Consider the following 22,223-nt stretch of genomic DNA (forward strand, 5'->3'; position numbering starts at 1 on the left):
ATTCCAAGATGCTCCAACTAATTGCTCTTTCTGGATGATCATATCAGAGGAGGGCAGGAGAAGCAATCATATTTTGGTATTTAAGTCTACTTTGGTGTTTTGCTTATTGGAAGTGTAAAGTATATATATCCATATACACACCCTCCTCAAATTTTAGTGGTTGTTTTTCTTTTTTTTCTTAAGGGAAGTAGAAGACTTAAAATATCATCAAATAATAGTTGGAGTCTATCTTTCCTGTTTCTGACATGCACAGTAACAGAATCAATAGGGCATATTTTTCCTCTCAGATACACATGTACAGATCCATCACCTTAAAACAGTCATTGCTATCATGCTCTGTGCTATCATGTTAGCCTTTAGTACACCTGCAGTTCTATAGCAGCTGTAAAAGCTATAAAAGGGGACTAGCTTGGTCAGATTGGTGAACCCAAGGTATGGTGCTTTATACCTGGTGATGGATAACTTTGATGGACCTTCAACACTCAGGCAGGTTGGGACTGCAATTATAGAAGTGTAAATGTAAAAGCAAGGTTCAGATTTTGGCCAGTCAAAGACCAGAATTGATTGCATCTACCTCCATATCCTGCAGGATGTGAATGTCCCCAAAGTTTGGAAATATTTCATCTGAACTTGAATCAGAGATGATACATAAGTAGAATTGAACACATGAGGACATGATGTAGGAGTGGCTGATCAATCTTTACTTAGTGGTAGATGCCTTTCAGTCACTGGTATGTAGAGCTTGGATAAACCCTGTGCTTTCAGAGTTACATATTATCAAATATTACTTTTCTAGACAAGTTGAACTGATATTTTTCAGGATAGGGCTACATGTTCTGCATTTCATTTACCCCAATAGAGTTTATTAAAAATAATAATCTGGTATTTCACATTATAGTAATAGAAAGAAGCCGTAATGTATGGATATAACTGTTTTCTCTGGGTATATAATTAAGAAAGGTTGCTTTCAGCAGACAGCCATAAGCTAGATGATGGCTTTAGGATTGCCTTTTACAATTATTTTGAGGCTTCTGAATGGTCACATATTCCAAGCATTTTCTTCCTCTTGCACTTCTACTGTCTCATTATTTTTTCCTTTTCCTCTTCGTCTTCCAGTTCCTCTCGTGATCTTCTTTCCATAGTTTCTGTATAAATACTTCCATCTTGGCCAGCACGGGCCCAAAACCATAAAAAATGGAGCAGATTCTCAAGGGGGGAGCTGCACCAAATCCAGACACCATTAGCTGGGCCCAGAAAGGATGCGGTATTTTGCATCATATCTGAGGAGTATTTGTGCTCCAGATGACCGAGATATGACACTTACCTCTTCCATTATCCGTGCTTTAAAAAAGTAGAAATGGACCTAGCAGATGTAGCAGCCAGCACTGTACCCAGCCTTTCCTGCTCCACATTATATGACTGTGCCTTTTTAGGAGCACAATCTTCAAAGCAGGGAATACAAATTCCTGTCCTGATCTGCCATAGGAACTTTGGCTGACAAATTTTGTGTACATCTTGTTGCTTAGCTGAAGTATGTTTTATCCAAACTTAAAAAAAATACATATTTTAGAGGAAAATTGTGTATATCATTGCAATACAGTATTCTTATGCATAGCAAGCAGAAATTTCTCTTGATTTCATTCCTAACATCTCTCTGATTCCCAGAGACAAGGCGTTCTTTATGAAAAGAGCATGCACAAACCATCAAGGTTTTTCAAAATCCAAGTACTGCATATTTCTCGGTCAATATGTGCACTGACATTTTTACTTTTAAATTCTACATTATTAGCTATATTTATTGAACTATCATCTAATTTTGTTTTAGTGCAAGAAGTTAACCTTTGACTTTTGATCATTTTCAGCATTTTCACTGGTTTGTAGGCTGGTTTTCAATTTGCCCAGAAATGTCTGCAAACTGATCACAATTAAAGTGAGATGTTAGGAGATAAAACTAGAGGAAGTTTGATTTCCACCTTGTATTAATTTCATAGTCAGATCTTTTTTTTTTTTTTTGTGGTTGTTTACTAACTCAAATTAGGAAATAAATAAAAATTAAAAACTGTATGAAGTCTTGTAGTCGGAAGCAATAATTTCTATCCAATGGCCATTGCTGAGGCTGCCATTGAATTTTCACTAGTAGGATAAGTATCCTCAAATTTAAGCTTTGATTCAGAAAAACATTTAGGCACACCACTAATTCCCACTGATGTAGACAGGTGCCTAATTTACAGGATGTATTAGGACTACCCAATTGCTCTAAATTGAACACAGGCTTAAATGCTTTGCTGAATAAACCCTTGCCATTGAAATCAAACCATGGAAACAATTCAGCTGCACTGGGATCAGCCACACTTATCTATTATATAATGAATGGAAAGCTCTCTGAAGGGTAGCAGTTGTAGCACTGATAACATAGGTACTGGAGGAATGGAAGAGATCTCACCAAGACATGCATCTATGTCTAGAATATTCTTTTATGTGAAAAATAGGTGTAAAATTACACATAATGAGTAAAAATAGGATGCATTTTTATGTAAACTCCTCTCACGTACAAAGATGAAACAGAGAGAAATCATTCTTGGTTACTTCTTGTCTATAAGTATTCCATTACTTCTAGACCGGAAAATTTCTATAGGAGCAATGTGAAAAGTTTATCAAGTGGTATATCTTACTGTATTATTAATAAATCTATGTACAGTCTATAGTGCTTGCCATTTAAGTACTTTGAGTCATATGCGTTTGAAGTTTTGCATGTCTTACGTGTAATAACAGACTTTAAGTTGTTCCTAGTGTGTGCCTGACAGGACAGGAAGAGAAATTCAAAGGCTCTCTTTACTGTTGCTGTTTACTAGTACCCAACTTCACCTTGGTAACTTTGAACTGCTCTAAGTTCTGCTGAGTGACTTTTTCCTCAAGTGACCGGTATTTCACAAAAGAACAGTACTGCTTATAAGTTATTACTCTTTAGGTCATGTTTCTTAAGGCAAAGCAAGCTGTAAAGAGCCCCAGAGTATACACGTATACACTTTGGCGATCCTCCCATCCTTGCAAAATTCCTACACGGCTAGCTAAGCCAGCTTCACTATTTATTTTCAACATCAGACGGTATAAACTGTGAAAACAAGGAACTGGAGCATTAAACATAGTGTATTATATTGATATCTCCTAAAATGGTCAGTAGTGGAATTTAGGATTAAAGGTACCTAATCTAACTTTCAATGTCTGCAGTGCCAATGTCTATATCTGAGTTCATCACCCCAGATTCCTTCTTTAGTGGAAGGACACTTTCATGTCAGTATTGCTCTGACTTATATTTAGGCATATATTTTCAAATATAACAAAAATGCATATTGTAAAAATCTTTATTTAGTCAGATGAAACCTATCTCTGGTATCTTAATTATATACTTTCATCACAGACCTTTTGCTTTTCCACCAAAAGAGCTGTCTCTGGGCAGGCACTGATGCTGCTCTTACAGTGTTTCAGCTTCTGTTTTTGTGTGACAGAAATAACAGTAACATTTGAGGTGGTAGAATAATAAGCAAGTCAAATAAAGAAAAGCCCTGGCCTTACCTGGGATCAGAATGCCTCCCACTCTTTTGTCTGGGCTCCTTTCGCAGAGGCAGTATCTGACTGTGCTCTTCTTGTTTCAAAGATATATCAGAATGCTTAAAGACAGGAATAAAACAAAAAGACAGGAATAAAACAGAGAAATAAAATACTCTTGTGTTCAACAGTATACAACATGAATAGGAAGACAGGACTAAATGGGTTCACTTTTATTTCATCAATTATACCACAGCTGGAGGAAATTCTACAGTAGATATCTGGTTCAGAATTGTCTATGGCATAATCCACCATGTAACAGAATGCTTCCTGGCTCCCTAAAAATTGCTTACAACATGCTAAAAAGCAAAAAAACATAACCAGAATGTGCCAGAGGAAGAGAGAAGATCAAACATTTCACCAAAATCTTAAGTGGTGAGGTAGTTTGTTAAAGAAAATGCAGATCTTACAAAGTGAAAGGAAAAGAAAAATACCCCTAATAGTACCTGTCAGTCTGATCTGGGGAAGGCAATTCCTGATGACAGAAAATGTGGCAACTGGCTTAACCTTGAGAAAGTGAGCAGGACCCCAAAGCACACACCCAGCTCATCTCATTTTTTTACAGGGAAAGCCCACCCTGCTTTCTGCCTTGGATCACAGTCACTTTCCAGGCCCCAGGACGGTTACAAACACTCACAAACCATAGCTAATCCACACCTTGAAAGCTCTCCCTGCACCTTTCTGATGCCTACAAAACCCATCAGAAGGATTAATAACACCTAAAGGTGTTACAAAGCAAGAGAGCTACAGGTTCATTGCAAATCCTTCTAGAGATACCACGACATCAAGCACCCCAGACCTGCAAGCCCCGTTCCTTTCTGCCTCAGCTGAGTGTTGGCATTGAGCTACAAATTACTGCAGACAGGGAGGGTACTGCGGAAATATTGTTACATGCATACCCATTTTGCTGTTTGTTGCACAGTCCTTTCCCTATTTTCAGCCTTAATTTTAACATGTTCCTTGACTTGTTAATCTGTTTGCAAGGCTACTCCAGCATTTTACCAGATAGCTAAAGAACAATCTCAGATGGAATAGTTTTAATTTCCAGTCTGAATTTATTTGTGACCAATTTGTAACCATCTAATTGTGTGCCTGCACTAAATGGGAGTTTTCCCGTTGAGTGTAATTGGATCAGGCCCCAAACCGCAAAGACAGCTGCTCTTATTACAGCGCGGAAAACAGGCAGGGTCTGGGTGTTACTGCATAATGACAGCAGTAAATTATATTCCAAGGGCAAGATCAGAAGCTGGTGTAAATCAATACAACTCAACTGGCTTTTAAAAAGTTATATCAGTGAGCACAAGCTGCTAGTTTGGCCCAAACATTTTCTCAGTAGATTTTAAAGCTTGGCCTGCTGCATAATGCATGCTAGAGAATTACTTCCAGCAGCTCCTGCACCAAGCCGAAAACGTCTGACTGAACCTGGGCTTGTATTTTAGAAAGTCATCCAAACTTGCTTTAGAGAGTGTGTATCATGGAGAATCTGCCACACTCTCAGAGACATTTTTCAAGTGTTTACTCTCTTTGTTCTTAAAAAAACCACCACTTTTTTTTCTTCCTCACCAGCACATCATGTTCTAGCTAGCCTTCCTAACTCTTTTTTTCCTACTACATGTAAAAGCCTCTTCAGTCAAATATCCTCTTCTTGTATTTATACTTCTGCAACATTGTTGTGCCACCTTTTAGCCTCTATGCTGGGAAAATGAGTTGATTAAACTTTTATTTTATTCGGTCATTGTTTTACAATTTTCCAATTCAAGCATTTTCTAAGGCCTTTCTAATTTTTTGAACTCACTACACTGGTTGCTTTGGAGGCAGGATAAGTAGGTAGCTTCTGATGCAAAAATTTACAGTCTGAGACATTTACCTAGCATTAGAAAAAATAATATTTGAGTGTTTCCTGAGAGAGAAAATGAAAACTACCAAACAACAGCTACATTAATTTGACTATGGTTTAGCGTGTTTATAGGGCATGATATATGTAATGGAATTACTCTATGGAACAGTTTCTGTTATTTTCTTTGAGTATATACACACAATTCACTGATTTCTCTACATCAGGTGAGATTTTGGAAGGCATGTAGCTACACTGCTTGAAGCTAGTTCTGAACATCTAATCAACTTTGATTTCCCTGAAGATAATATTAAAACTCACTAATTTCAAATTAGGGCAAACAAAAAGCATTTTTTTCCTGATCAGAAAAATAATAAATATACTATTGTGTGTTTGTTTTTGTAAAGGCAAAAGTCTTGGTGACTTTGTAACTAACTTCCATGCTTGATATGTCTTTGAATATGTTTTAAAGTTGGCCAGGCAGACAGTGCCCCAACCAAATGCAACCTCGGTCTTCAACAGTAATGCTCGGGAGTAATAGGAAGACAGTGTAGTGGCAGTTTCAGTACTTGCCTTTTGTTTCAAAAGGAAATTTGGCTAGAAAGGCTTTACTAGCCTGAGAGTAAAAGGAACTTTTAGCCTGAGAGTACAACTAAGATGGTAACTGCAATCCAATGCATGTTCTTTGTTACAAGAAATTCAACATTATGAACCATTTTGGAACATCTAACAGGGATAAAACCCATGAGGAGTAGTAACAAATAACTATATTTACAGAATCGAAAATGGGAGGAAGTGTTAATAAAGGTCAAATATGAAGAAAAACAATTAAACCAAAACACGATCAACAGGTTCATTAAAATATAATAAGCAATTAAAGAGCTTGTATTTATTTAGCGCTGTGAGAATAATCTGAGTATAAGCCCTGTTAACTTCAGTTGTCCAAATCAAGGAGGATCTGTCAAGGAGGTTCTCATCAATCTCATATAATGACTACAGAAACATTTAGCTGATCTGAGGGGCACAGCTGGATTTTCATCCAACCCTTTCATTTGGAAGCTCTAATTTAACACTTAGAGGAAAACTCCTGCGTTGCTCTGTCAAACTTTGTCTGGATAAACGTTTTGTTTTTTTTTTTAAATAAGAATTCTCTTGGTAAATAAAATTTCAAAGTAAAAAGTATTACTAAAGGTATATCTGTGCAAGCTGCATTAATTTTGTAGTAGTGAAGGATGCACCCCACAGAGACGGTTTCACCAGCCCACCCTGATAACTTAGCCTTGCAATGATATGTTTTGAGATTTAGACTGAGATTAGAGTATATCTCATGAAAAAGAGTAAGAAAATTAAGTTTACTCCCAAGATTGACAGGAGGGTAACAAAATCCCACAGAACAATGTGAAAAACACTCAGACAAAGATCCTGAAACCAGAAGGTGTTGGGTTATTCACAGCATGAATTAAAGGAGGGAGGAAGAGAGAGCTGCAGATTTTAAGTGTCTGCATACAAGATATATGTGGGATAAAAGAAAAAAATTTAGGCATCTGAATACCTGACCAAAATTATAGTGGATGTTGTGGAATACTTTCCATGGTTAGAGTAGGAATGTAAGCCTGTTCGGGAAGTACAGGAAAATAGGAAGTTTAGGAAATACTCGGAAGAAAAGAGGGAGGACATTGTCTTGGTAGCATTGTGTAGGATATAGATATATTTCAAGCCTCTGCAGAAAAAGACCTACCAGAGACTATAGAACTAGAAAGATAAGGAAGAAGATTTGGGGATTTTTTTTTTAATAGAAAAAACCCCAAAATTCTAATAGCATCATTCACAGCATGGGATTCATAGCTCACTGGAGATTTGAACTGCCTGAGTATCTGTTGGGAAGGGAGTGCAGCAGGACCCTGACTGTGAGGTAAGTTGTATTGCTGAACATTTTTTCATACAGAAAGTACAGAAAACAAGAAAGGAGGATTTTTAAATGCAGTTCTAAGCAGTGGGTTCAGAAGGGCACAGAGAAGTCTGGGAACAGCTAACTAGGCAGCAGTTCTGCAGAAGGGTTTTAAGAGTTATAAGGAATCAGAAGTTGAACGTGTGTTAATTACACATTACCCTTCAAAAGAAAAATAAAAAACTGCATTGCAACGTACACTCAGTAGTACACGTACCTGCAAGAGAAGGGAAGAAATTGTCTCTTCCTCTCCACATTGGGCAGGCTACTCCCTCCTCGGCACTGGGCAGTCTTCAGCTTCTATGTACTTGGCATGGACCTTGTTCTTCAAGAAAATATGGAACAACTGAGGTCAGATGAAGGATAATCAGATGTCCAGAATATTTGATGTAAGAAGCAGTATTAATTGAATTGACATATTTTAGGTTCAAAAAGAAATATAGGGAGGGCAAGAAGAAAGATGATATCTGTCTTTGATTATATGAGACATTTCAGGTAAAAAAGAAAAAAGATCGAATAATCAGTTTTCCATGTCAGGGTGGCTAGGACAGGAAGTAACAGAATAGAACTGCAGAAAATCAGGTCTGACCGTAGTTGAACCATCTTAGTGATAATGATCACCAATAAAGGGGAGAAGATGATCTAGAAGGGTTACTGAGTTCCCATCACTTGAAGATCTTTTAGAATAGCCTAGGCATGTACCTACCAAGGATAACAGATGTATAATATATGAGAAGGGATGAAATAACTGATTTCTTGAGGTTCTCTCCAGTTCTGACTCTAGTGTTGCTTATTCCTAACTTTGAAGGTAGTAATTTCCAGGAAATAAGGTTAATAAAGACAGGAAGAAATGTGTTCTGCACAAAAATCAATAGAGAGACATAGTCCAGACAAATTGCTTATTTTCTTCAGCTTAAGTCTGCAATAAAATATATGCCTTTATTTAATTAAACTCCCAACAACATTTCTACATACTAATCTTTCTAATATGTAGTGATTCATATCCTTAGGTTTACAAGTTCACATTCTTGGGGTACTCTTTGTAGATCAAGTTTAGCATGTTCATACATTTGCAAAAGAAATGCTTCATATTCATATTTAGTGCTGTATCTCCTTTGAGATTTGTAGTATCTTATATTTTCCATTAATTTTATTCACACACTTCTTTCAATGGGTTTTCCTTTCCCAGACCTTAGTGGGCAGTCTCCATTTGTCTTCTGTGTACTCATTTCATATCTGTAAAATTTTTGGTGAGATGTAAAAACATGTTCCTCTTGATATCATACAATAAAATTATGGAACATTAGTTAATTATATTTTTCTTTTCCCAAGGAATAAGGCTTTGGTTCATTTAGTCACTCCACACCTGACATCACCTATATTTGCCATAGTCAAATATGGGTGCTAGAGGAGAGATTACGGAGGCTAATATTTGTTCAGATTAGGATGGCGTGCGAAATCATTTTTATATTCAGTGTAATGTTTGAAACATTTCCAAAGTTTCCTATTCTTTGTCAGGACAAAACATAACCTTTCTGAATTTCTTTGAACATTTGATCTGTCTTCCACTTCGAAAAACCTACATCTGAAGAGAGTGGTGGAAGAGGGGTCACTGGAGGTATAGGATATACAAATTCAGGTCCCTGCATACCTGTTCTTTGCTTCTTACCTAAGTGTCATGCCCAATAGGCTATCAGCTATTCAGAAGTTTTTTTTTTCTCATCCTTCATTTTGGGGGCAGGTGTCCAATAATTAATTATAAATTAATAAATAATTAATTATAAATAAATATAACAATTTGATATATCAGCAGACAATGCAGGAGACATCCTTCCAACAGCTTCAGTGAAGCTATGTTTATTTATCAAAAGTAAGAATACAGTTCATGCTCAGGGGCTCAGTCAATATGTGAAAGGACTAAGGTGAGTATTAGTATTTTCCTTGTAGTTGTATCTGTTGGCTTCTTAAAAATTTTATTTAGCTACATCAAGATTTGGTTGTTTATAGCTGCTGTATATTTATAAGTTTCTGGCTAGAAGATACAAAGTGTAAATTCTCAGGCAGGTCATCTAACAAATAGCACATTTTTCTCTCTCTGTGAAAAAACAAAAATAGAATTTAAAATATGGTATTTTAAGACAAATCTGAATAGCCAGAACAAAATTATAGTTTCGGTACTGCAATGAAAACCTAACAAAGTGAAAAAACCCCAACAAAACCCAAATCCAAACCCCTCCTTCTTCAGTATTCAGTCTTCGTTATGATACCACATGTATCCAGACCCTCTTTGCTACACGTTCTCTGACCTGCTGTCTTGCCTTTTTGTCGTTTTGGACCTTCCAGTGACTTTTCTGGTGACAGTTGAAATACATAGGCTTGGGTTTCTTCCAGGAGAGCTGTATTGTTATAATTTTGTATGGCTGACATAAATATTTTTGATGGAATGAGTTATAGGAGCAATAGGCATTGCAATTTCTTCCTGAAGTACATAAAACATGCAAGTTAAAATACTGCCAAGTTTTCTGGCCTCTTCTGCCTATATAGAGGCAGTGAAAAGGCATCTGCCAAGGAGTATCACATCCTTGGTTACTAGCAAATATTTTTATTGGTATGTAAGTCATGTTAGAACTTCTGCTTTTACACTTTATGATGTGGCGATGCATAACTACAGCAGCACATTCAGCGTGAGAGGAGCTCATTCTGGAAAGCGGTGTTCTCCAGAAGGTTTTAAACATTGTTGTAGCAAATGCAGCAACCAGTGAAATGACAGCACAGAGCAATTTAAATAGCTGACATTTCATACCTATACCCTGTTTAATATGAAATATAATAGCGTTCTAGGAAATTTATAAGGCACGCCTGTATTTTTTATCAAAACTTTCAGGTTGACAGATTCTGCTGCCTTAACTTTACTGTATAGACTACAAGACATTTACTTAATGGATGGGATAGGAGTTCTGCTAAAAGTTAGTGGAAAAGTAATGGGAGCCCAGGCTGTGCAATCCCACACTGGATGCTCCCTGAGCTCAGTTGCTTGCAGGAGTATTTTCTGTGTAGCCCACGTTACCAGTAGAAATCTCTTGTTCAGGGACTGAGGAAAAAAGCTTGAAGGAATAAGCTGCTCTCCTCTTCATCTCTTACTTTCACAGGCAGGAGTGTAATCTAATTGTAAAACATATTGTTAAAGTAAATATTTTGCAATTTCATGATGCATTTTTAAAACATCCCTTTAAAATGAGAAATGTTTGAAGGTTCATGCACACAAGAACATTACCTGAGTGATAGATTTCCTATCCTGAAAGGTTTTTTCATGTAAATTGCTCGGTAATTACATTTCAAAACTGCATTGATTTCTTATATGTCAATACTTATTAGAGATTAAATGTCCAGTTCCTGTCAGCTAGGTGAGTATCTAAAGTTGGAACTCTTTTGAGAGATTGTTTTTTCAGACAGTCTTGGGTTTAGGACACTTTATTTTTCTTTTAAAATGCTCTTTCTATTCTCTGTCTCCCTTTGGCTAGCGGATCTCTTTTCTCTTCATTTTCACTCCTCTACAGTGCTCTTTAGAAATGATTCAGTGAAGCAGCACTGGCCCCCTTGTACAAAATTCCCAGTGTACGTTGAGAATTTATCTTACTTCTGCTACGTGTTATAATTACAAGTTCCAATCAAAGTACATCTTTTGAGTTACAAGTTTGTGTCATTGCTTTAGTAGAAATGCAAATGTTATGTATTTAACATGCAAATGAAGTGAAATAAATATAATGCATGAAGTCTGTATTCCATCTCAGAAGTAATTGTAATGTGTAATAAGAATTTGGCAGCCAGGTTTGACAAGAGAGAAGGCACAACAATTTTTATTTACTGCAAGAGCACTCATCTCTGTCTGACCTCTCCTGGTTCTGGTGACTTCTAATGTAAATTTGGCACTCTGATTTCTATATGTGTCTAGAGGCATAGCTGTATTACCTTTGCTTTATCACACTGGCATAGTCACAATCTTCTTTACAACTTGATGCTTCTGCATGTAGTAGTGAGTGCCTATTTGTGTTTAAGAACTACGGAATGGTTATAAGTCAGAACAAATGTCTACTGTCTAGCAGATGATGCTTTGGGAAAGTGCTAGAAATAGGATACTACCACAATAATTCTTTATTTGGTATACATCTGAGCTTCTGGCACATTAGAAGTTAGCAGAGGGTTGCACTGGGATGACTATGCTCCAGAAGTACCAAAGGAGTTGTCCTCCAGGACTGGCTATTGGAACTCACTTGGACTGCTGGCCTCCAGGATACACTGCGGCAGCGGTTTCTGTAATTTACCTGTGCTTTCTGTAAAACACATTTTCATTTTCTTTGTTTTATACCTGATGTGAGCAATTTTATTGGTGAATAGTTGGCCCCCACTCCCCTTCTTAAAGCCATTTTTTTTTAATTTTACAGAATTTTGTCATTGCCTTCTTTACCTTATTTTTCCTTTTTTTTTCCTCTTTTCTTCTTCTTTTTTTCTAAATGTCAGAGTCCTAGTTTATTTTGAGTGGTAAAGTTATTCCAGCCTTCCCATCATCCTTTCAAGATTTCTATATCATAAGACGGGGTGAGCATAACTTCATATATTATTTAAAATGTGGGATTACCTCGAATGCATAACAGCATGATTATATTAATTTGATTCAACCTCTGCAATCTACATGACTTGTGATGTAGTACAGCTGAGCTTATTAATTACTGACTAGTTAAATATTGCAGGGAGCTTTTTGTAAGCAAATGAATTAAAGTGTTGCCACTGTGCTTGCATACAGGTTTCTTCAAGGTTTCATTTGTAAATGAACCTAGGAACTGCATTACTCATTTTAGTTTTTTGGTAATTGTAGCCTGCCCTTTACTGTAAGTTTTAGTTCAAATCAGTCTGAAAACTCAGGGCAAATAATCTTAAATTCTAATCAGATTTGCTTTGATTTTGTTTAAAATGTTTTTAAATTTTCAGTTCTGTTCTTGTATCTCAGCCTTGCTCTGTTAGAAACTCCTTTCGGGACAAGTGATAGGCTATAGACCACATCGCTACCTCTGCCATCTTAGTTGAAAAGGCTCTGGTACCTGATCAAAGCAATGTTTCACTGTCTGATATCAGTGAATATATGGACAGCTATCTTTTTTGGTATATGACACGTTTTAGAATCAATCACCAGGAGTAGGAAGAAGAAATAGGTCATAAAAATTGAGAAATACTTACCTAACAAAGATTCTGTGAAATCTAAGTTCTATGTGTTACAAATATATTGAACAAAAAAAATATAAATAGCTGAAACTCCCATCATCCAAAAGATGACAATCAGAGTAAAGGGAACGGTCATTTTACAATGGCACAAGCAATAAATGACCTTTTGTCTATATTTATTTGTTAGGAGCAAACTCTTATAAGCAATCTGCTGTTTCACAAGAGGCTAGTGAAACTATTCATTATTGCAGTAATGTAATTAGATATCTCATAAGCAATCAAGCAGCCAAATTTTGCACCAGCTGTAAGCAAGTAAAACAAAAAGTGACAAGTGGACCAGCAAGTAATGAATTACAATAACCCAGGTGAGAAATAAAAGACAAATGTATAAGTGGCTTGGCATCCCCAGGAGAAGTAATGTCTGTAGGCTGGAAATGATCCTAGGACAGTAATAAAATGGCTTTGTAACATGATTAATATAGACATCAAAATCACACCTTGGAATAAAACCTAATTTTTTGTGAAACCTGAGACTTTTGGGGAGTATACGGGTGCCAGAGAGAACAATCTAGAACCTAGAAATGAAATACAATCTCCATTCTTTGGAAACCTGATGAGTAGGGTTTTTTGCTTCTGCCTACATTTAGGGTAAGAAAACTGAATGATATCCAAACCCGTATACACAGTACTGTTGGCAGAACGTGGAGTTACAGATTCAGCATCCCTAACCTCAGCTATATACAACACAGGCTGGATTGGAGTATGTGGCCGTAAACTATTGGTTAGAGTGCCATCCCCTCTGAGCTTTGATGGAAGCAGATGCTTTACTTTGGGATGATTGAAATTAAATGAGATAAAGCCCACCCAGAGAATCTTAAAGAGCAAGTAATAAATTTGTGTACTACTTTGGCATATCAGAAGCTGAAGCTAATTGGTCCAACAACACAATAAAAGTGAATGATCTGCATGTGAGAGCAAAATAATAGTAATTTCTGAAAACATAATTTCTTTAAAATATTTATTTTCTACCTGAAATTGGTCCTCCAGGGCAATTATGAAAGACTGTCCAAAATATGGGTGGGTGAGTACCACTATCTGACTATTTTTTTTAATTAAAATATCTTTCAACAGCCACTCTTGGCAAACATATTTAGGAAATTTCCATTTTCCATTGACTTCATAGGTCAAGTCCTGACCTTCCTGTGAGAAAAAATGTGTTCAGACATAGAAAGCTTGAATGATATTAGTGTTTCAGTTTTCAAAGGAATTCAGGAGACTAAAAGAGCAAATTCATCAAACTGCAAGCCTTGAAAATGCAAAAGGAGCCTGAGTTTCTGAGCATCTTTGAGCATCTCTCTCGAGCCGTTCTAATGCAGATAAGGAGCCCAGTATGAGATGTGCAACAATAACTCTGCATTACACATATCTGAACATTTTTTTCCTGACAAGTATGTATGGCTGTCTATATACATTTATGTGCATGTGTCTGAAATGCTTGAGCTAACATGCTGTAAATATTTTTGCAGTATCTATATAACTTACACCATTGAAAACATTAACGGATAAAGAAAAATACACTAACTGCAGCAGCTGCTTTGTTGATTTGTTAATACAGATCATACATTATAAGGAATGGCATTTATAATGGAGAAAAACTAAAATACAAAGACATATAGTTTGGGAGATGGGAGACCAATAAAAAAGACACAAGAAATGCCCTGGGCAACATGGAGTCAAGGAAGTGCTAAATGCTTAATCAAGCTTTAATGCATATGCCCTCTGATTCAGCCTTCCAATGTTGCTCCTTTGGCTTAAGCTCAAATTTCTTTTTTTCTGGTTGTATCACATGTTGATTTGGAACTGGTAGGCTTTCAAAAGAGCCTTCATTTCCTAGGGTATAATCTTAGTCTCAAGTAGCTAAATATTGCGGTGAGTTGTTAAGAATAAGTGTCATTTGGAAGAGATAAAAATGTTACAGGGAGGACATTTTTCAAGAATGGAAATGTTTCTGCACGACATCACTTTGACGTCCTCTAGCAAAGAGGAACAACAGTGCTGGGATGGCATTCAAAAGCAAGTAAGCCACATCCTTAAAGAGCCAAGCATTTTATCTGTGAAGCTTCTTCCTTTTGTACAAGTGGTGGGCTCCTCCCTTAACTTCAGACTTGTCACCATCTCCAATTTAGGTGTGAAATAACATAAATAGATTTTCTATTGCTGCGTATCCGCAAAAGTTAGTTTTAGTCTTCCATTTAATTCACAGTGACTAAAATTCACTCTTGTAGAGGGGGAGCATAGGCTTGCATTGCCTAAAACCTTGATATGAGGGTGATTTGCACTCAGGCTGCTGATCAAAGGAGATGTCCACAAGTTTTTAATACATAATGAAAGAGTTCTTAATGATGTATATTTTCCATGGTTGATCCAGGATTGCTTCCACAAAGGCAAATTCCAACATGCACTCTTTTCTTCAAATTCTGTCTTCCAATAGTCCCAACAGGATGAATATGTTAATATAAACCTCTAAATATTTTTAGTCTTAAAACTGTCTATCCTATACACTATGTCCTTTATTTGTACTAGAGTGAATATGATATTATGTGTATATGTGTTGTGCCTGTCCACACATTATTTGGGCATACTGAAAATGTAGATTATATATACTACTTTGAATTGAGATCTGTTGTCTTCACACCAGCTGATTCCATGATTTTGCACCAGCGGAAAACTGATTGCAAAATTCAGTCTGCAATTTCCCTTGCCTACCCTTCCTGATATTGATATTGGAAAAGATGAACACCACAGGGTGGTCTAGAATTTCTTTTCACCCAGGCTGGTGGTGGTGTCCAGTTCCATAATGGCAAAAAACCCATTTTGGAGTTACTGACTTAGACCTGTTTTGACCACTTCATTCAGCTCTTTAAATGTCTCTTGCTTACTTCTCAAGAATAAGTTTGTTATAGAACATATTTTTAATAAGTCACTTCAGCAACTGTAGCTGAAGCTCTAACTACAGCTCTGGGCTGTAGCTCAGAGGGGCTAATTTGCTAGTCCTGTTTGAGGGACAAAAACAATACAAACCAAGTAGAGGGGAACCTGTAATCTATAATGTATATTAAAAATATAATAAATTCAATTAAAATAAGGTGGTATCAGATCTGTTTAATCTCAGAAATTCTTGGCTTGTTTAAAAGCTTAAGCCACACATACTAAATGTTCTTTTAAAAGGTGTGTCATTACTGTATGATTTTCATTTTCTGACATTAATTGATCCAGACTAACTGCCTTCTGCCAAATTTCAGGTTGAGAGATAGTGTCTTGTTTATTTATTAATTTACTACAAAACATCAAAAATCTCAAGCAGGCTACCAAAAGCCATGATCAATCACATCTAATCCTAGATTACAAAGCTGATTTTATTCCCCTCCCTTCCTCCTCTCACCTACTTTTATTTAATTTCTTGAATGAGCCTCAGTGTGGGAACTGCCTGGAACATTTCTGTATGTACACACATGAAGTGTTCCCACTTTTCAGTGCATCCTCTGATCTCAGCTGCAGACCCAGCCATGTTTCAGACATACCCAGGACAGCATTTTGGGAAACAACAGGCAGAATACTGCCATCATATATGCCATGTTGCTTCAATACCTCAGTTTTCAGTCCAGAAGAAGGACTATAGCTGCTGAAGAGGAAAAAAACTCATCAGTTCTCTTCTAAGTTAAAAGTCTACTTATCACATCTCCAAAAAAGTTTTTAAATCTGGGTTTTAAGACCTCAACGTAGAGGATTATTTAAAAAATGCTGATAAAGAGGTAGTGAACACTATGGCATAATAAGCAGATTTTTATTGGCTTACATGGTATCTGCAAATCACCTCCTAGAATACCTATTAGATGAATGAAAAACTGAGGAATTAAAGGGTTAAAATAAGATGACTATGACAGATTTTGACTAGTTAATGATAATCCAAATCATTGAACTGAATTCTCACTGCTAAATTTTTGAATGTTCTAAGTGATACAATTGACTGATGATAAAATGAGTAAATCAGAAAAGCAGAAGGAAGCCTTTATATAGGTGGCCATGTCTCAAATTAGTTGTTATGTTTTCTAGTTCAGGTTTTAACTTGATTGGGACAGTGGTACTACATCTTTTTGGATGTATTACTGTGGTACTACACCTTTTTGGATGTATTACTGAAAAATTGTGAATCATACTTCTAACTAATACAGAATCCATACCTATATACAGTTCCAATATGTATGAAATGACTTATTTAAACAGATAAAGATAAGAATAATAGATGAAAATGGTGGAAAAGAGGGAAACTGTTGTCATGGCTTACAAATAAATAACCAATAGGGCATTTAAGTGCTAAAGGTAGCTGTTTTACAAAAACTGTATCATACAGATGTAAGTTTCATAATTGAATTTTGAGCATGATAGAAATCTGAATACACAACTATTAGATGATCCACAGCAGGAACATGTATAGAATAACTTCTTATGTCAATGTATCTTGTCTTCTTTTATTGCAAGCATAACATATTCCTCAATTTAGGCTGATCATGATCCTTTTTAAAGGTAGCTAGTTTTTTTCCTTGTCCCCTCGAAAGGCTGTCTTGAGATCTTGCTTCTTTGACAATTAGAAATTTTCTTCCTGTGTTTTCTGACTTAATAATGTTGAAAGAAAATGTAAAAAGAAAAAAAATTACTTCAGAGTTTCATATGATGTGTAGATTAATCTAGAATATAGCAATGCAACAATTGCTTCATTTTTGGGGTGAAATAGGAAAAAAATTCTCCAAATCCTTTCACCGCTGCGTAGAATTTTAGATTCAGTAGCGCAAAATGAACCCACTGAACAGGAGATGATATGATGTGGTCAAATCTGAAAAGGTAACTTAATTCTCCATTCTAATCAGTGAAACTAAATGGAATTAGGGTGAACTTCAGTCGCAAGATGCTGCATGTGACTGTGTTAAATGTACTGTTTGAAAGAATTTGCCCATGGCTATATAATGAAAAAGGAGAATCAAAACATGAGTAAATATTTTGTAGAGATCAATAACGTTTGATTATAATTACTCAGAAGTGGTTTCATTTGAAATGTTCCAACAAGTCTTACAGCTGAAATACTCACCTATGAACATACTCACACTTATATATGTGTACAGAGAGGGAGAGTTCACAGCATTTCTGCCATAGATGACATGGAATAGTATATATATACACAAATATAAACATACATCTCTGCAGTAGACTTATTTACATGTGGCACCCAAAGCATGCAGAGAACAGATAAGCTCAGTGCCCGTCAGTACCCTGTTCATACACAACTCACATACATTTCATCATTGAGCCTTTGACTGACTAAGAAGCACACTAGCAGCCTACCAAGTCATGCCCTAGCATGTCTTATTCTTGTCTGTATATGCAATAAATGTTATTTTAAAAACATTTTCTATTCAAAAGAGAATGGTATAAAATGAACACTTTCTGGAGGAAAAAGTATGCCATGAACATCAGTGTAGACTATCTGTGGCTGTGACCCTGACCATTTGGAGGCATATGCTCTGGTTTATTATAGTATATGTCTTCTTTTTAGCTTTTATTGTGAATTTTCTATATCAGCACTGATTTGAGACAAAAAAAGGTCTTTCAACAAAACTATTTTTGATGAAAAATATCTATTTTCTTCAGAAACAATAATCTTTCTGTGCCAGAAATTCAAATACACAAGCCTAGTAATTTAATTGTGTGACATCATTGCAGTATTTTTTTGGACACTTTATTCATGCTTAGGTCCTCCATATCTCCACAACTCCAATAATACACCTGATGCAGATACTAGTTGCTCATTTCAGCAACCTGCTAAGGAAAAAAATCCTGGTGCATCATTGCAGCTATAGTGCTACCAGGGAGTTTAAGTAGTGGATGATAATCAGATTGAGATACCCAAAAATTTCTCCTCAATGACAAAAAGCAGCACTTCTGATTTCAGGATGGCTTGCCATTTAGCTGAAAAATTCCTCTTCCCTTAGCATTTTTTAACTGAGAACGAACATGATCTATTTGTGCAGTAGAAAGGATGGAGAAGGGAATAGTTTCTTAAATAGCTTGATTACAATTTTACTGCTCATCTAAGTTAAAGAACCTGCTTTTGTATAGTCTAAGCCTAAATTTATTAGCCTTTAGACTATGACAGACTATGCTTTCTTTTCCACAGATCTAGAGATATCTGTGAGTAATGTCAATAGTCTAGTTCTCCAAAAGTTTCACAGAGTGATTAGGAATTGTTTCTGTTAGCATTATTTGTTAGCATCCCTTTTTTTTTTTTTTGTTCAGCATTGGTCTTACATCAGGGCAAGCAGTGACTGTGCAGATTGCTAGTGAAGAAGAGAAAATAACTGCATTGCTGACACCAGCATCCTCTTTTAAGGAGGACCTTTAAGGAGTGAGACCAATGTCTTTAAAATGTAAAACCTTGGACCTTTACAGAACAAAGGAGTAAGTTTAAATGTTCTGCACATTTAAGTCAGGGTATGAAATGGACCAACGGCAAGGTAGAAAGATTGGAGACTGCAGTTATCTGTCTTAATTATGGTATTTAAATGCATTCTCTTTCATGGCCTTATTTTTTACAAATGTACAGATATACAAATTTGTAAGAATTGATAAGTTATCTGCCTTTAGTAAACCCTCAATGCATTCATGTCTCTCTCACTTATACATAATTTCTTCTTGCTAAGTCCCCTGTGTTTTATTTGAGAATTGCCTTATTTATTGTGAGCCAATAATGCATTGAATTGTGTGTGCACTGGCATATTATCTTGTTGAACCATTCAATTAAATATGATAATGTTGAACACACTGACATAGTTAAACACTCAGGTGAATGAGCAATTCACTGTGAAGTGCAGAAATATTTAAAGTCATCTGTGTGCCTTCAAGCAATCTGTTTTATGTAAAAGAACACTTCAGGATTCAGAGAACGATATATGTCTGAAAAGACAAAAATATTGCAACTTTCAAAACATAGCTCTCATGGCTGAAAACCGTGGCTCTTTAAAAGACCCAAAACCCCCAAATAAAGGACGGAAGTGAAGCACACTACTCAAACACACAAAAGTGAAATGTAACAGTCTACTTGAAATCATAATATGAATTAGCAACAGTACTTTAGCCTATGAACATTTTCATTCTGGAGTAAAGTTACACCAGATCTACCTGACATGACCCTACATTTCTGGAGAATACCCCACTGCAGAGGGATGAGAGGTTTTCTCTGAGATAATGTAAAACAAATATGTCTCTAGGTGAAACTGTTGCATCTAAACCAACCTAACTCCCCATTGAAGACAGTACCTGTGAAACTTAATAAGAAACTAGTGTTACATGGTCAGTACATGGAGTTTCAAATGTTTATAACTAAATCACATCAAAACCAATTTTCTCCAGAACACTCAAAAGCACTTCTTCTTAGTGCTGTTTTCCTGCCAAATTTAAACTTTCATCCCCCAGCTGTTTTGGCTGTAGAGTGAGTATAAAAAAATTGTCATGGTAATTGTTTACTGTCAAGAGTATCTCTTCTCAGTTTTTACATGCTTGAAAAGCCTAATCTTTTTTCGCCTTGAAACTTTAGAAAAGAATATGAAAACTACAGGCAAAGTCAAACAAATTTTTAAAAAACCTGAAAAAAAGTCCAATACATATTGGCCAAAAATAAAAGTTTGAAGATTTCAGCCTGAGTTGAAAGGTTCAAGAATTATTGAATACTGATGTCATCAGGTTAGAATACAAACCATTATTCAATTTGATACTCAGCTATTACTTCTATTGCTATTGATTATTTTACTACTGGAGGATAGATACTGCTGGATAGAATTCAATTGGCAGATGGTCACTAGGCATTCCAGTTGGAATGAAACCAAAACCGCTGGCTCCCCAATTTTTCTAACAAAGGGTAAGATATCTCAAATAACTTACAAAGACACCATTTAAAAATGGGACACAGGTTTTAATTTCACTTAAAACTGTGGGGAAAAAATTATTCAAATTTAACTCTCAAAAAGGATTTACATAATGGTGCAACATCCATGATTATTTTATGACTTTTCTGACAAGAAAAGGAAATCTGTAGTTTTAACATAAAATATGAAAGGAAACATGATATTTCTGACTACATATTGATAAAATGCTTTATCGAAGTCTCATATTCAAAATAAAACCTCCAGTGAGGTAGGAGCCTATTCAAATAACTTCGGCCAAGGTGAAAGCTTTGAGTTATTACCTGTCTCTGCCATATCATGTCACTTTTTCTTTAGAGGACGTTTTCCAACATCTTAGATATAGGGCAAGAGATCTTCATGTTCATCCAGCATTTCAAGGCAAACTCATGAAAAAGAGAAAGAACTTCGTCTTAGCACATAGTTTCTAAGCCTCTAAAAGCAGGTGCATTTATTTTCCTAACCTTTTTGTGTTTGTAATGGAAAACAACTTTTCTGCTACTATAATATAATCCACTTCTTGACCATTTGGCCATATATTAACATTTCTGTGGCACTGAAGACCTTTCTCCACTCCTTATTCAACAGCCCTTGTTCCCACACAATCTTTCTTAGTAATGCAAAACCTGGAAGGAACTTGGGGCTAAGCATCTGCACTTGCTTTAATTTGAAGGTTATACTAATCTCCAGGAATATGTTGACATCATTCACTTCAGATATAACCCCTGCATAAGTATGATGGAAAAAGGTTTCACATATACATGCTGAAAAGAGAAAACAAGTTTGCAAACAATCTTGGGAAGAGGGTGCTTTCTTGAGGTGTTGAGGAAAAAAAAAAGAAAAAGGAACAAGTGAGTTAGCTGAAACACTGCATAACTAAATGATTCGTACAATAGAGATCATGTCAACAAAGACTGTGCTTGTAAAATTAAAAGCTATTTCAATCCATGTTCACTTAACTAAGATTATATGCAAAATGTACCAGAAAAGCCCTTACTATTGTGGTTTATAATTGTAATATCATAATGCCCAGGAGTCTCAGCCACAGAGTAAAAAACCATTGCACATCGTGTTGTGCAGCCAGAGAAAAAAAATGTATTTTAGCACTGCCTCTGATAAATGAATGTTCTTGAAGTATGGATAGATACCAACCAATTAAAATACTCACACTTTTAGGAGAGGTGTGTTAGACAGTTACCTCTGTCACAAATTTAAAAAAAAAAAAAAGAGTGGAAAGCACTTTACTCCAAAGAGAGAAGCAACAATATGTTTTATTGAGGTAAGATATTAATTTGACAGAGTTCAATGTATTTGGTGGATTTTACCAAAATTTAACAGGGGTTTATCAAGATTCAATAAGTTTGTCTCAAATAGGTTTTTTTACACAGCTCTGGTTTAGCAGCAATTTAGGATTTATTAATATTTTGAGATAGATCACAAGATTAGGTTGTGTAATTTTTAGCACTTAATCATCAGCCAATGTAACAGAGAGATTCAATGGAATTTATTACAATCAAGATAGTGACTTAGTTAAAGATTCAAGAATGGCAAGGTTCACCCGAGACTTACAGCAGGGTTTCCTAAATCAAATCGCACACACACAGAGACA

Source organism: Ciconia boyciana, chromosome 3, assembly GCF_034638445.1.
Source record: "Ciconia boyciana chromosome 3, ASM3463844v1, whole genome shotgun sequence".
Lineage (NCBI taxonomy): Eukaryota > Metazoa > Chordata > Aves > Ciconiiformes > Ciconiidae > Ciconia > Ciconia boyciana.